The 15,260-nt window shown below is 41.0% G+C and overlaps 2 protein-coding genes across 2 annotated transcripts in view; one reads left to right on the forward strand and one right to left on the reverse strand.

Annotated features, from left to right (window-relative positions):
• Positions 1-15,260, reverse strand: part of TKFC (triokinase and FMN cyclase) — a 742,129-nt gene that overhangs the window by 506,992 nt on the left and 219,877 nt on the right. The window lies entirely within an intron of this gene.
• LOC142254256 (PRKC apoptosis WT1 regulator protein-like) overlaps positions 1-15,260 on the forward strand; it is a 117,888-nt gene that overhangs the window by 14,253 nt on the left and 88,375 nt on the right. The gene's annotated exons all lie outside the window — the stretch shown is intronic.

Consider the following 15,260-nt stretch of genomic DNA (forward strand, 5'->3'; position numbering starts at 1 on the left):
TGTACCTGTGTTACTATATCCCTGCACTATGACATCACTGTACCTGTGTTACTATATCCCTGCACTATGACATCACTGTACCTGTGTTACTATATCCCTGCACTATGACATCACTGTACCTGTGTTACTATATCCCTGCACTATTACATCACTGTACCTATGTTACTATATCCCTGCACTATTACATCACTGTACCTGTGTTACTATATCCTTGCACTATAACATCACTGTACCTGTGTTACTATAGCCCTGCACTATGACATCACTGTACCTGTGTTACTATATCCCTGCACTATGACATCACTGTACCTGTGTTACTATGTCCCTGCACTATTACATCACTGTACCTGTGTTACTATATCCCTGCACTATGACATCACTGTACATGTGATACTATATCCCTGCACTATTACATCACTGTACCTGTGTTACTATATCCCTGCACTATGACATACTGTAGCTGTGTTACTATATCCCTGCACTATGACATCACTGTACCTGTGTTACTATATCCCTGCACTATGACATCACTGTACCTGTGTTACTATATCCCTGCACTATTACATCACTGTACCTGTGTTACTATATCCCTGCACTATGACATCACTGTACCTGTGTTACTATATCCCTGCACTATGACATCACTGTACCTGTGTTACTATATCACTGCACTATTACATCACTGTACCTGTGTTACTATATCCCTGCACTATGACATCACTGTACCTGTGTTACTATGTCCCTGCACTATGACATCACCGTACCTGTGTTACCATATCACTCCACCTAATATGACATCACTGTACCTGTGATACTATATCCCTGCACTATGAAATCACTGTACCTGTGTTACTATATCCCTGCACTATTACATCACTGTACCTGTGTTACTATATCCCTGCACTATGACATCACTGTACCTGTGTTACTATTTCCCTGCACTATGACATCACTGTACCTGTGTTACTATATCCTTGCACAATGACATCACTGTACCTGTGTTACTATATCCCTGCACTATGACATCACTGTACCTGTGTTACTATATCCCTGCACTATGACATCACTGTACCTGTGTTACTATATCCCTGCACTATGACATCACTGTACCTGTGTTACTATATCCCTGCACTATGACATCACTGTACCTGTGTTACTATATCCCTGCACTATGACATCACTGTACCTGTGTTGTTACTATATCCCTGCACTATGACATCACTGTACCTGTGTTACTATATCCCTGCACTATGACATCACTGTACCTGTGTTACTATATCCCTGCACTATGACATCACTGTACCTGTGTTACTATATCCCTGCACTATGACATCACTGTACCTGTGTTACTATATCCCTGCACTATTACATCACTGTACCTGTGTTACTATATCCCTGCACTATGACATCACTGTACCTGTGTTACTATATCCATGCACTATTACATCACTCTACCTGTGTTACTATATCCCTGCACTATGACATCACTGCACCTGTGTTACTATATCCCTGCACTATGACATCACTGTACCTGTGTTACTATATCCATGCACTATTACATCACTCTACCTGTGTTACTATATCCCTGCACTATGACATCACTGCACCTGTGTTACTATATCCCTGCACTATGACATCACTGTACCTGTGTTGTTACTATATCCCTGCACTATGACATCACTGTACCTGTGTTACTATATCCCTGCACTATGACATCACTGTACCTGTGTTACTATATCCCTGCACTATGACATCACTGTACCTGTGTTACTATATCCCTGCACTATGACATCACTGTACCTGTGTTACTATATCCCTGCACTATTACATCACTGTACCTGTGTTACTATATCCCTGCACTATGACATCACTGTACCTGTGTTACTATATCCATGCACTATTACATCACTCTACCTGTGTTACTATATCCCTGCACTATGACATCACTGCACCTGTGTTACTATATCCCTGCACTATGACATCACTGTACCTGTGTTACTATATCCCTGCACTATTACATCACTGTACCTGTGTTACTATATCCCTGCACTATGACATCACTGTACCTGTGCTACTATATCACTGCACTATGACATCACTGTACCTGTGTTACTATATCCCTGCACTATGACATCACTGTACCTGTGTTACTATATCCCTGCACTATGACATCACTGTACCTGTGTTACTATATCCCTGCACTATGACATCACTGTACCTGTGTTACTATATCCCTGCACTATGACATCACTGTACCTGTGTTACTATATCTCTGCACTATGACTTCACTGTACCTGTGTTAATATATACCTGCACTATGACATCACTGTACCTGTGTTACTATATCCTTGCACAGTGACATCACTGTAGCTGTGTTACTATATTCCTGCACTATGACATCACTGTACCTGTGTTACCATATCACTCCACCTAATATGACATCACTGTACCTGTGTTACTATATCCCTGCACTATGACATCACTGTACCTGTATTACTATATCCCTGCACTATGACATCACTGTACGTGTGTTACTATATCCCTGCACTATTACATCACTGTACCTGTGTTACTATATCCCTGCACTATGACATCACTGTACCTGTGTTACTATATCCCTGCACTATGACATCACTGTACCTGTGTTACTATTTCCCTGCACTATGACATCACTGTACCTGTGTTACTATATCCTTGCACTATTACATCACTGTACCTGTGTTACTATATCCCTGCACTATGACATCACTGTACCTGTGTTACTATATCCCTGCACTATTACATCACTGTACCTGTGTTACTATATCCCTGCACTATGAGGACTCTCAGTTCTTTTAAACAATTTTTTTTTATATCCTTGCACAATGACATCACTGTACCTGTGTTACTATATCCCTGCACTATGACATCACTGTACCTGTGTTACTATATCCTTGCACTATTACATCACTGTACCTGTGTTACTATATCCCTGCACTATGACATCACTGTACCTGTGTTACTATATCCCTGCACTATTACATCACTGTACCTGTGTTACTATATCCCTGCACTATGACATCACTGTACCTGTGTTACTATATCCCTGCACTATTACATCACTGTACCTGTGTTACTATATCCCTGCACTATTACATCACTGTACCTGTGTTACTATATCCCTGCACTATGACATCACTATACCTGTGTTACTATATCCCTGCACTATGACATCACTGTACCTGTGTTACTATATCCCTGCACTATGACATCACTGTACCTGTGTTACTATATCCCTGCACTATTACATCACTGTACCTGTGTTACTATATCCCTGCACTATGACATCACTGTACCTGTGTTACTATATCCCTGCACTATGACATCACTGTACCTGTGTTACTATATCCCTGCACTATGACATCACTGTACCTGTGTTACTATATCCCTGCACTATGACATCACTGTACCTGTGTTACTATATCCCTGCACTATGACATCACTATACCTGTGTTACTATATCCCTGCACTATGACATCACTGTATCTGTGTTACTATATCCCTGCACTATGACTTCACTGTACCTGTGTTACTATATCCCTGCACTATGACATCACTGTACCTGTGTTACTATATCCATGCACTATTACATCACTGTACCTGTGTTACTATATCCCTGCACTATGACATCACTGTACCTGTGTTACTATATCCTTGCACAGTGACATCAATGTAGCTGTGTTACTATATCCCTGCACTATGACATCACTGTACCTGTGTTACCATATCACTCCACCTAATATGACATCACTGTACCTGTGTTACTATATCCCTGCACTATGACATCACTGTACCTGTATTACTATATCCCTGCACTATGACATCACTGTACCTGTGTTACTATATCCCTGCACTATTACATCACTGTACCTGTGTTACTATATCCCTGCACTATGACATCACTGTACCTGTGTTACTATATCCCTGCACTATGACATCACTGTACCTGTGTTACTATATCCCTGCACTATGACATCACTGTACCTGTGTTACTATATCCCTGCACTATTACAACACTGTACCTGTGTTACTATATCCCTGCACTATGACATCACTGTACCTGTGTTACTATATCCCTGCACTATGACATCACTGTACCTGTGTTACTATATCCCTGCACTATGACATCACTGTACCTGTGTTACTATATCCCTGCACTATGACATCACTGTACCTGTGTTACTATATCCCTGCACTATTACATCACTGTACCTATGTTACTATATCCCTGCACTATTACATCACTGTACCTGTGTTACTATATCCTTGCACTATAACATCACTGTACCTGTGTTACTATAGCCCTGCACTATGACATCACTGTACCTGTGTTACTATATCCCTGCACTATGACATCACTGTACCTGTGTTACTATGTCCCTGCACTATTACATCACTGTACCTGTGTTACTATATCCCTGCACTATGACATCACTGTACATGTGATACTATATCCCTGCACTATTACATCACTGTACCTGTGTTACTATATCCCTGCACTATGACATACTGTAGCTGTGTTACTATATCCCTGCACTATGACATCACTGTACCTGTGTTACTATATCCATGCACTATGACATCACTGTACCAGTGTTACTATATCCCTGCACTATTACATCACTGTACCTGTGTTACTATATCCCTGCACTATGACATCACTGTACCTGTGTTACTATATCCCTGCACTATGACATCACTGTACCTGTGTTACTATATCCCTGCACTATTACATCACTGTACCTGTGTTACTATATCCCTGCACTATGACATCACTGTACCTGTGTTACTATGTCCCTGCACTATGACATCACTGTACCTGTGTTACCATATCACTCCACCTAATATGACATCACTGTACCTGTGATACTATATCCCTGCACTATGACATCACTGTACCTGTGTTACTATATCCCTGCACTATGACATCACTGTACCTGTGTTGTTACTATATCCCTGCACTATGACATCACTGTACCTGTGTTACTATATCCCTGCACTATGACATCACTGTACCTGTGTTACTATATCCCTGCACTATGACATCACTGTACCTGTGTTACTATATCCCTGCACTATGACATCACTGTACCTGTGTTACTATATCCCTGCACTATTACATCACTGTACCTGTGTTACTATATCCCTGCACTATGACATCACTGTACCTGTGTTACTATATCCCTGCACTATTACATCACTGTACCTGTGTTACTATATCCCTGCACAGTGACATCACTATACCTGTGTTACTATATCCCTGCACTATGACATCACTGTACCTGTGTTACCATATCACTCCACCTAATATGACATCACTGTACCTGTGTTACTATATCCCTGCACTATGACATCACTGTACCTGTGTTACTATATCCCTGCACTATGACATCACTGTACCTGTGTTACTATATCCCTGCACTATTACATCACTGTACCTGTGTTACTATATCCCTGCACTATGACATCACTATACCTGTGTTACTATATCCCTGCACTATGACATCACTGTACCTGTGTTACTATATCCCTGCACTATGACATCACTGTACCTGTGTTACTATATCCCTGCACTATGACATCACTGTACCTGTGTTACTATATCCCTGCACTATTACATCACTGTACCTGTGTTACTATATCCCTGCACTATTACATCACTGTACCTATGTTACTATATCCCTGCACTATGACATCACTGTACCTGTGTTACTATATCCCTGCACTATGACATCACTGTACCTGTGTTACTATATCCCTGCACTATGACATCACTGTACCTGTGTTACTATATCCCTGCACTATTACATCACTGTACCTGTGTTACTATATCCCTGCACTATGACATCACTATACCTGTGTTACTATATCCCTGCACTATGACATCACTGTACCTGTGTTACTATATCCCTGCACTATGACATCACTGTACCTGTGTTACTATATCCCTGCACTATGACATCACTGTACCTGTGTTACTATATCCCTGCACTATTACATCACTGTACCTGTGTTACTATATCCCTGCACTATTACATCACTGTACCTGTGTTACTATATCCCTGCACTATGACATCACTGTACCTGTGTTACTATATCCCTGCACTATGACATCACTGTACCTGTGTTACTATATCCCTGCACTATGACATCACTGTACCTGTGTTACTATATCCCTGCACTATGACATCACTGTACCTGTGTTACTATATCCCTGCACTATTACATCACTGTACCTATGTTACTATATCCCTGCACTATTACATCACTGTACCTGTGTTACTATATCCTTGCACTATAACATCACTGTACCTGTGTTACTATAGCCCTGCACTATGACATCACTGTACCTGTGTTACTATATCCCTGCACTATGACATCACTGTACCTGTGTTACTATGTCCCTGCACTATTACATCACTGTACCTGTGTTACTATATCCCTGCACTATGACATCACTGTACATGTGATACTATATCCCTGCACTATTACATCACTGTACCTGTGTTACTATATCCCTGCACTATGACATACTGTAGCTGTGTTACTATATCCCTGCACTATGACATCACTGTACCTGTGTTACTATATCCCTGCACTATGACATCACTGTACCTGTGTTACTATATCCCTGCACTATTACATCACTGTACCTGTGTTACTATATCCCTGCACTATGACATCACTGTACCTGTGTTACTATATCCCTGCACTATGACATCACTGTACCTGTGTTACTATATCACTGCACTATTACATCACTGTACCTGTGTTACTATATCCCTGCACTATGACATCACTGTACCTGTGTTACTATGTCCCTGCACTATGACATCACCGTACCTGTGTTACCATATCACTCCACCTAATATGACATCACTGTACCTGTGATACTATATCCCTGCACTATGAAATCACTGTACCTGTGTTACTATATCCCTGCACTATTACATCACTGTACCTGTGTTACTATATCCCTGCACTATGACATCACTGTACCTGTGTTACTATTTCCCTGCACTATGACATCACTGTACCTGTGTTACTATATCCTTGCACAATGACATCACTGTACCTGTGTTACTATATCCCTGCACTATGACATCACTGTACCTGTGTTACTATATCCCTGCACTATGACATCACTGTACCTGTGTTACTATATCCCTGCACTATGACATCACTGTACCTGTGTTACTATATCCCTGCACTATGACATCACTGTACTTGTGTTACTATATCCCTGCACTATGACATCACTGTACCTGTGTTGTTACTATATCCCTGCACTATGACATCACTGTACCTGTGTTACTATATCCCTGCACTATGACATCACTGTACCTGTGTTACTATATCCCTGCACTATGACATCACTGTACCTGTGTTACTATATCCCTGCACTATGACATCACTGTACCTGTGTTACTATATCCCTGCACTATTACATCACTGTACCTGTGTTACTATATCCCTGCACTATGACATCACTGTACCTGTGTTACTATATCCATGCACTATTACATCACTCTACCTGTGTTACTATATCCCTGCACTATGACATCACTGCACCTGTGTTACTATATCCCTGCACTATGACATCACTGTACCTGTGTTACTATATCCCTGCACTATTACATCACTGTACCTGTGTTACTATATCCCTGCACTATTACATCACTGTACCTGTGTTACTATATCCCTGCACTATGACATCACTGTACCTGTGTTACTATATCCCTGCACTATGACATCACTGTACCTGTGTTACTATATCCCTGCACTATGACATCACTGTACCTGTGTTACTATATCCCTGCACTATGACATCACTGTACCTGTGTTACTATATCCCTGCACTATTACATCACTGTACCTATGTTACTATATCCCTGCACTATTACATCACTGTACCTGTGTTACTATATCCTTGCACTATAACATCACTGTACCTGTGTTACTATAGCCCTGCACTATGACATCACTGTACCTGTGTTACTATATCCCTGCACTATGACATCACTGTACCTGTGTTACTATGTCCCTGCACTATTACATCACTGTACCTGTGTTACTATATCCCTGCACTATGACATCACTGTACATGTGATACTATATCCCTGCACTATTACATCACTGTACCTGTGTTACTATATCCCTGCACTATGACATACTGTAGCTGTGTTACTATATCCCTGCACTATGACATCACTGTACCTGTGTTACTATATCCCTGCACTATGACATCACTGTACCTGTGTTACTATATCCCTGCACTATTACATCACTGTACCTGTGTTACTATATCCCTGCACTATGACATCACTGTACCTGTGTTACTATATCCCTGCACTATGACATCACTGTACCTGTGTTACTATATCCCTGCACTATGACATCACTGTACCTGTGTTACTATATCCCTGCACTATGACATCACTGTACCTGTGTTACTATGTCCCTGCACTATGACATCACTGTACCTGTGTTACCATATCACTCCACCTAATATGACATCACTGTACCTGTGATACTATATCCCTGCACTATGACATCACTGTACCTGTGTTACTATATCCCTGCACTATTACATCACTGTACCTGTGTTACTATATCCCTGCACTATGACATCACTGTACCTGTGTTACTATTTCCCTGCACTATGACATCACTGTACCTGTGTTACTATATCCTTGCACAATGACATCACTGTACCTGTGTTACTATATCCCTGCACTATGACATCACTGTACCTGTGTTACTATATCCATGCACTATTACATCACTCTACCTGTGTTACTATATCCCTGCACTATGACATCACTGCACCTGTGTTACTATATCCCTGCACTATGACATCACTGTACCTGTGTTACTATATCCCTGCACTATTACATCACTGTACCTGTGTTACTATATCCCTGCACTATGACATCACTGTACCTGTGTTACTATATCCCTGCACTATGACATCACTGTACCTGTGTTACTATATCCCTGCACTATGACATCACTGTACCTGTGTTACTATATCCCTGCACTATGACATCACTGTACCTGTGTTACTATATCCCTGCACTATTACATCACTGTACCTATGTTACTATATCCCTGCACTATTACATCACTGTACCTGTGTTACTATATCCTTGCACTATAACATCACTGTACCTGTGTTACTATAGCCCTGCACTATGACATCACTGTACCTGTGTTACTATATCCCTGCACTATGACATCACTGTACCTGTGTTACTATGTCCCTGCACTATTACATCACTGTACCTGTGTTACTATATCCCTGCACTATGACATCACTGTACATGTGATACTATATCCCTGCACTATTACATCACTGTACCTGTGTTACTATATCCCTGCACTATGACATACTGTAGCTGTGTTACTATATCCCTGCACTATGACATCACTGTACCTGTGTTACTATATCCCTGCACTATGACATCACTGTACCTGTGTTACTATATCCCTGCACTATTACATCACTGTACCTGTGTTACTATATCCCTGCACTATGACATCACTGTACCTGTGTTACTATATCCCTGCACTATGACATCACTGTACCTGTGTTACTATATCCCTGCACTATGACATCACTGTACCTGTGTTACTATATCCCTGCACTATGACATCACTGTACCTGTGTTACTATGTCCCTGCACTATGACATCACTGTACCTGTGTTACCATATCACTCCACCTAATATGACATCACTGTACCTGTGATACTATATCCCTGCACTATGACATCACTGTACCTGTGTTACTATATCCCTGCACTATTACATCACTGTACCTGTGTTACTATATCCCTGCACTATGACATCACTGTACCTGTGTTACTATTTCCCTGCACTATGACATCACTGTACCTGTGTTACTATATCCTTGCACAATGACATCACTGTACCTGTGTTACTATATCCCTGCACTATGACATCACTGTACCTGTGTTACTATATCCCTGCACTATGACATCACTGTACCTGTGTTACTATATCCCTGCACTATGACATCACTGTACCTGTGTTACTATATCCCTGCACTATGACATCACTGTACCTGTGTTACTATATCCCTGCACTATGACATCACTGTACCTGTGTTGTTACTATATCCCTGCACTATGACATCACTGTACCTGTGTTACTATATCCCTGCACTATGACATCACTGTACCTGTGTTACTATATCTTTGCACTATGACATAACTGTACCTGTGTTACTATATCCCTGCACTATTACATCACTGTACCTGTGTTACTATATCCCTGCACTATGACATCACTGTACCTGTGTTACTATATCCATGCACTATTACATCACTGTACCTGTGTTACTATATCCCTGCACAGTGACATCACTATACCTGTGTTACTATATCCCTGCACTATGACATCACTGTACCTGTGTTACCATATCACTCCACCTAATATGACATCACTGTACCTGTGTTACTATATCCCTGCACTATGACATCACTGTACCTGTGTTACTATATCCCTGCACTATGACATCACTGTACCTGTGTTGTTACTATATCCCTGCACTATGACATCACTGTACCTGTGTTACTATATCCCTGCACTATGACATCACTGTACCTGTGTTACTATATCTTTGCACTATGACATCACTGTACCTGTGTTACTATATCCCTACACTATGACATCACTGTACCTGTGTTACTATATCCCTGCACTATTACATCACTGTACCTGTGTTACTATATCCCTGCACTATGACATCACTATACCTGTGTTACTATATCCCTGCACTATGACATCACTGTACCTGTGTTACTATATCCCTGCACTATGACATCACTGTACCTGTGTTACTATATCCCTGCACTATTACATCACTGTACCTGTGTTACTATATTCCTGCACTATGACATCACTGTACCTGTGTTACTATATCCCTGCACTATGACATCACTGTACCTGTGTTACTATATCCCTGCACTATGACATCACTGTACCTGTGTTACTATATCCCTGCACTATGACATCACTGTACCTGTGTTACTATATCCCTGCACTATTACATCACTGTACCTATGTTACTATATCCCTGCACTATTACATCACTGTACCTGTGTTACTATATCCCTGCACTATAACATCACTGTACCTGTGTTACTATAGCCCTGCACTATGACATCACTGTACCTGTGTTACTATATCCCTGCACTATGACATCACTGTACCTGTGTTACTATATCCCTGCACTATTACATCACTGTACCTGTGTTACTATATCCCTGCACTATGACATCACTGTACCTGTGATACCATATCCCTGCACTATTACATCAATGTACCTGTGTTACTATATCCCTGCACTATGACATCACTGTACCTGTGTTACTATATCCCTGCACTATTACATCACTGTACCTGTGTTACTATATCCCTGCACTATGACATCACTGTACCTGTGTTACTATATCCCTGCACTATTACATCACTGTACCTGTGTTACTATATCCCTGCACTATGACATCACTGTACCTGTGTTACTATATCCCTGCACTATGACATCACTGTACCTGTGTTACCATATGACTCCACCTAATATGACATCACTGTACCTGTGATACTATATCCCTGCACTATGACATCACTGTACCTGTGTTACTATATCCCTGCACTATTAAATCACTGTACCTGTGTTACTATATCCCTGCACTATAACATCACTGTACCTGTGTTACTATAGCCCTGCACTATGACATCACTGTACCTGTGTTACTATTTCCCTGCACTATTACATCACTGTACCTGTGTTACTATATCCCTGCACTATGACATCACTGTACCTGTGATACTATATCCCTGCACTATTACATCACTGTACCTGTGTTACTATATCCCTGCACTATGACATCACTGTACCTGTGTTACTATATCCCTGCACTATTACATCACTGTACCTGTGTTACTATATCCCTGCATTATGACATCACTGTACCTGTGTTACTATATCCCTGCACTATTACATCACTGTACCTGTGTTACTATATCCCTGCACTATGACATCACTGTACCTGTGTTACTATATCCCTGCACTATGACATCACTGTACCTGTGTTACCATATCACTCCACCTAATATGACATCACTGTACCTGTGATACTATATCCCTGCACTATGACATCACTGTACCTGTGTTACTATATCCCTGCACTATTACATCACTGTACCTGTGTTACTATATCCCTGCACTATGACATCACTGTACCTGTGTTACTATTTCCCTGCACTATGACATCACTGTACCTGTGTTGCTATATCCTTGCACAATGACATCACTGTACCTGTGTTACTATATCCCTGCACTATGACATCACTGTACCTGTGTTACTATATCCCTGCACTATGACATCACTGTACCTGTGTTACTATATCCCTGCACTATGACATCACTGTACCTGTGTTACTATATCCATGCACTATGACATCACTGTACCTGTGTTACTATATCCCTGCACTATGACATCACTGTACCTGTGTTGTTACTATATCCCTGCACTATGACATCACTGTACCTGTGTTACTATATCCCTGCACTATGACATCACTGTACCTGTGTTACTATATCCCTGCACTATGACATCACTGTACCTGTGTTACTCTATCCCTGCACTATGACATCACTGTACCTGTGTTACTATATCCCTGCACTATTACATCACTGTACCTGTGTTACTATATCCCTGCACTATGACATCACTGTACCTGTGTTACTATATCCCTGCACTATGACATCACTGTACCTGTGTTACTATATCCATGCACTATTACATCACTGTACCTGTGTTACTATATCCCTGCACAGTGACATCACTGTACCTGTGTTACTATTTCCCTGCACTATGACATCACTGTACCTGTGTTACCATATCACTCCACCTAATATGACATCACTGTACCTGTGTTACTATATCCCTGCACTATGACATCACTGTACCTGTGTTACTATATCCCTGCACTATGACATCACTGTACCTGTGTTACTATATCCCTGCACTATTACATCACTGTACCTGTGTTACTATATCCCTGCACTATGACATCACTATACCTGTGTTACTATATCCCTGCACTATGACATCACTGTACCTGTGTTACTATATCCCTGCACTATGCCATTACTGTACATGTGTTACTATATCCCTGCACTATGACATCACTGTACCTGTTTTACTATATCCCTGCACTATGACATCACTGTACCTGTGTTACTATATCCCTGCACTATTACATCACTGTACCTATGTTACTATATCCCTGCACTATTACATCACTGTACCTGTGTTACTATATCCCTGCACTATAACATCACTGTACCTGTGTTACTATAGCCCTGCACTATGACATCACTGTACCTGTGTTACTATATCTCTGCACTATGACATCACTGTACCTGTGTTACTATATCCCTGCACTATTACATCACTGTACCTGTGTTACTATATCCCTGCACTATGACATCACTGTACCTGTGATACTATATCCCTGCACTATGACATCACTGTACCTGTGTTAATATATCCCTGCACTATGACATCACTGTACCTGTGTTACTATATCCCTGCACTATTACATCACTGTACCTGTGTTACTATATCCCTGCACTATGACATCACTGTACCTGTGTTACTATATCCCTGCACTATTACATCACTGTAACTGTGTTACTATATCCCTGCACTATGACATCACTGTACCTGTGTTACTATATCCCTGCACTATGACATCACTGTACCTGTGTTACCATATCACTCCACCTAATATGACATCACTGTACCTGTGATACTATATCCCTGCACTATTAAATCACTGTACCTGTGTTACTATATCCCTGCACTATGACATCTCTGTACCTGTGTTTTTATATCCCTGCACTATTGCATCACTGTACCTGTGTTACTATATCCCTGCACTATGACATCACTGTACCTGTGTTACTATTTCCCTGCACTATGACATCAATGTACCTGTGTTACTATATCCTTGCACAATGACATCACTGTACCTGTGTTACTATATCCCTGCACTATGACATCACTGTACCTGTATTACTATATCCCTGCACTATGACATCACTGTACCTGTGTTACTATATCCCTGCACTATGACATCACTGTACCTGTGTTACTATATCCCTGCACTATAACATCATTGTACCTGTGTTACTATAGCCCTGCACTATGACATCACTGTACCTGTTTTACTATATCCCTGCACTATGACATCACTGTACCTGTGTTACTATATCCCTGCACTATTACATCACTGTACCTGTGTTACTATATCCCTGCACTATGACATCACTGTACCTGTGATACTATATCCCTCCACTATTACATCACTGTACCTGTGATAATATATCCCTGCACTATGACATCACTGTACCTGTGTTACTATATCCCTGCACTATGACATCACTGTACCTGTGTTACTATATCCCTGCACTATGACATCACTGTACCTGTGTTACCATATCACTCCACCTAATATGACATCACTGTACCTGTGATACTATATCCCTGCACTATTACATCACTGTACCTGTGTTACTATATCCCTGCACTATGACATCTCTGTACCTGTGTTTTTATATCCCTGCACTATTACATCACTGTACCTGTGTTACTATATCCCTGCACTATGACATCACTGTACCTGTGTTACTATTTCCCTGCACTATGACATCAATGTACCTGTGTTACTATATCCTTGCACAATGACATCACTGTACCTGTTTTACTATATCCCTGCACGATGACATCACTGTACCTGTGTTACTATATCCCTGCACTATGACATCACTGTACCTGTGTTACTATATCCCTGCACTATGACATCACTGTACCTGTGTTACTATATCCCTGCACTATGACATCACTGTACCTGTGTTACTATATCCCTGCACTATGACATCACTGTACCTGTGTTACTATATCCCTGCACTATGCCATCACTGTACCTGTGTTACTATATCCCTGCACTATGACATCACTGTACCTGTGTTACTATATCCCTGCACTATTACATCACTGTACCTGTGTTACTATATCCCTGCACTATGACATCACTGTACCTGTGTTACTATATCCCTGCACTATGACATCACTGTACCTGTGTTACTATATCCATGCACTATTACATCACTGTACCTGTGTTACT

Source organism: Anomaloglossus baeobatrachus, chromosome 10 (genome assembly GCF_048569485.1).
Source record: "Anomaloglossus baeobatrachus isolate aAnoBae1 chromosome 10, aAnoBae1.hap1, whole genome shotgun sequence".
NCBI classification, from domain to species: Eukaryota; Metazoa; Chordata; class Amphibia; order Anura; family Aromobatidae; genus Anomaloglossus; species Anomaloglossus baeobatrachus.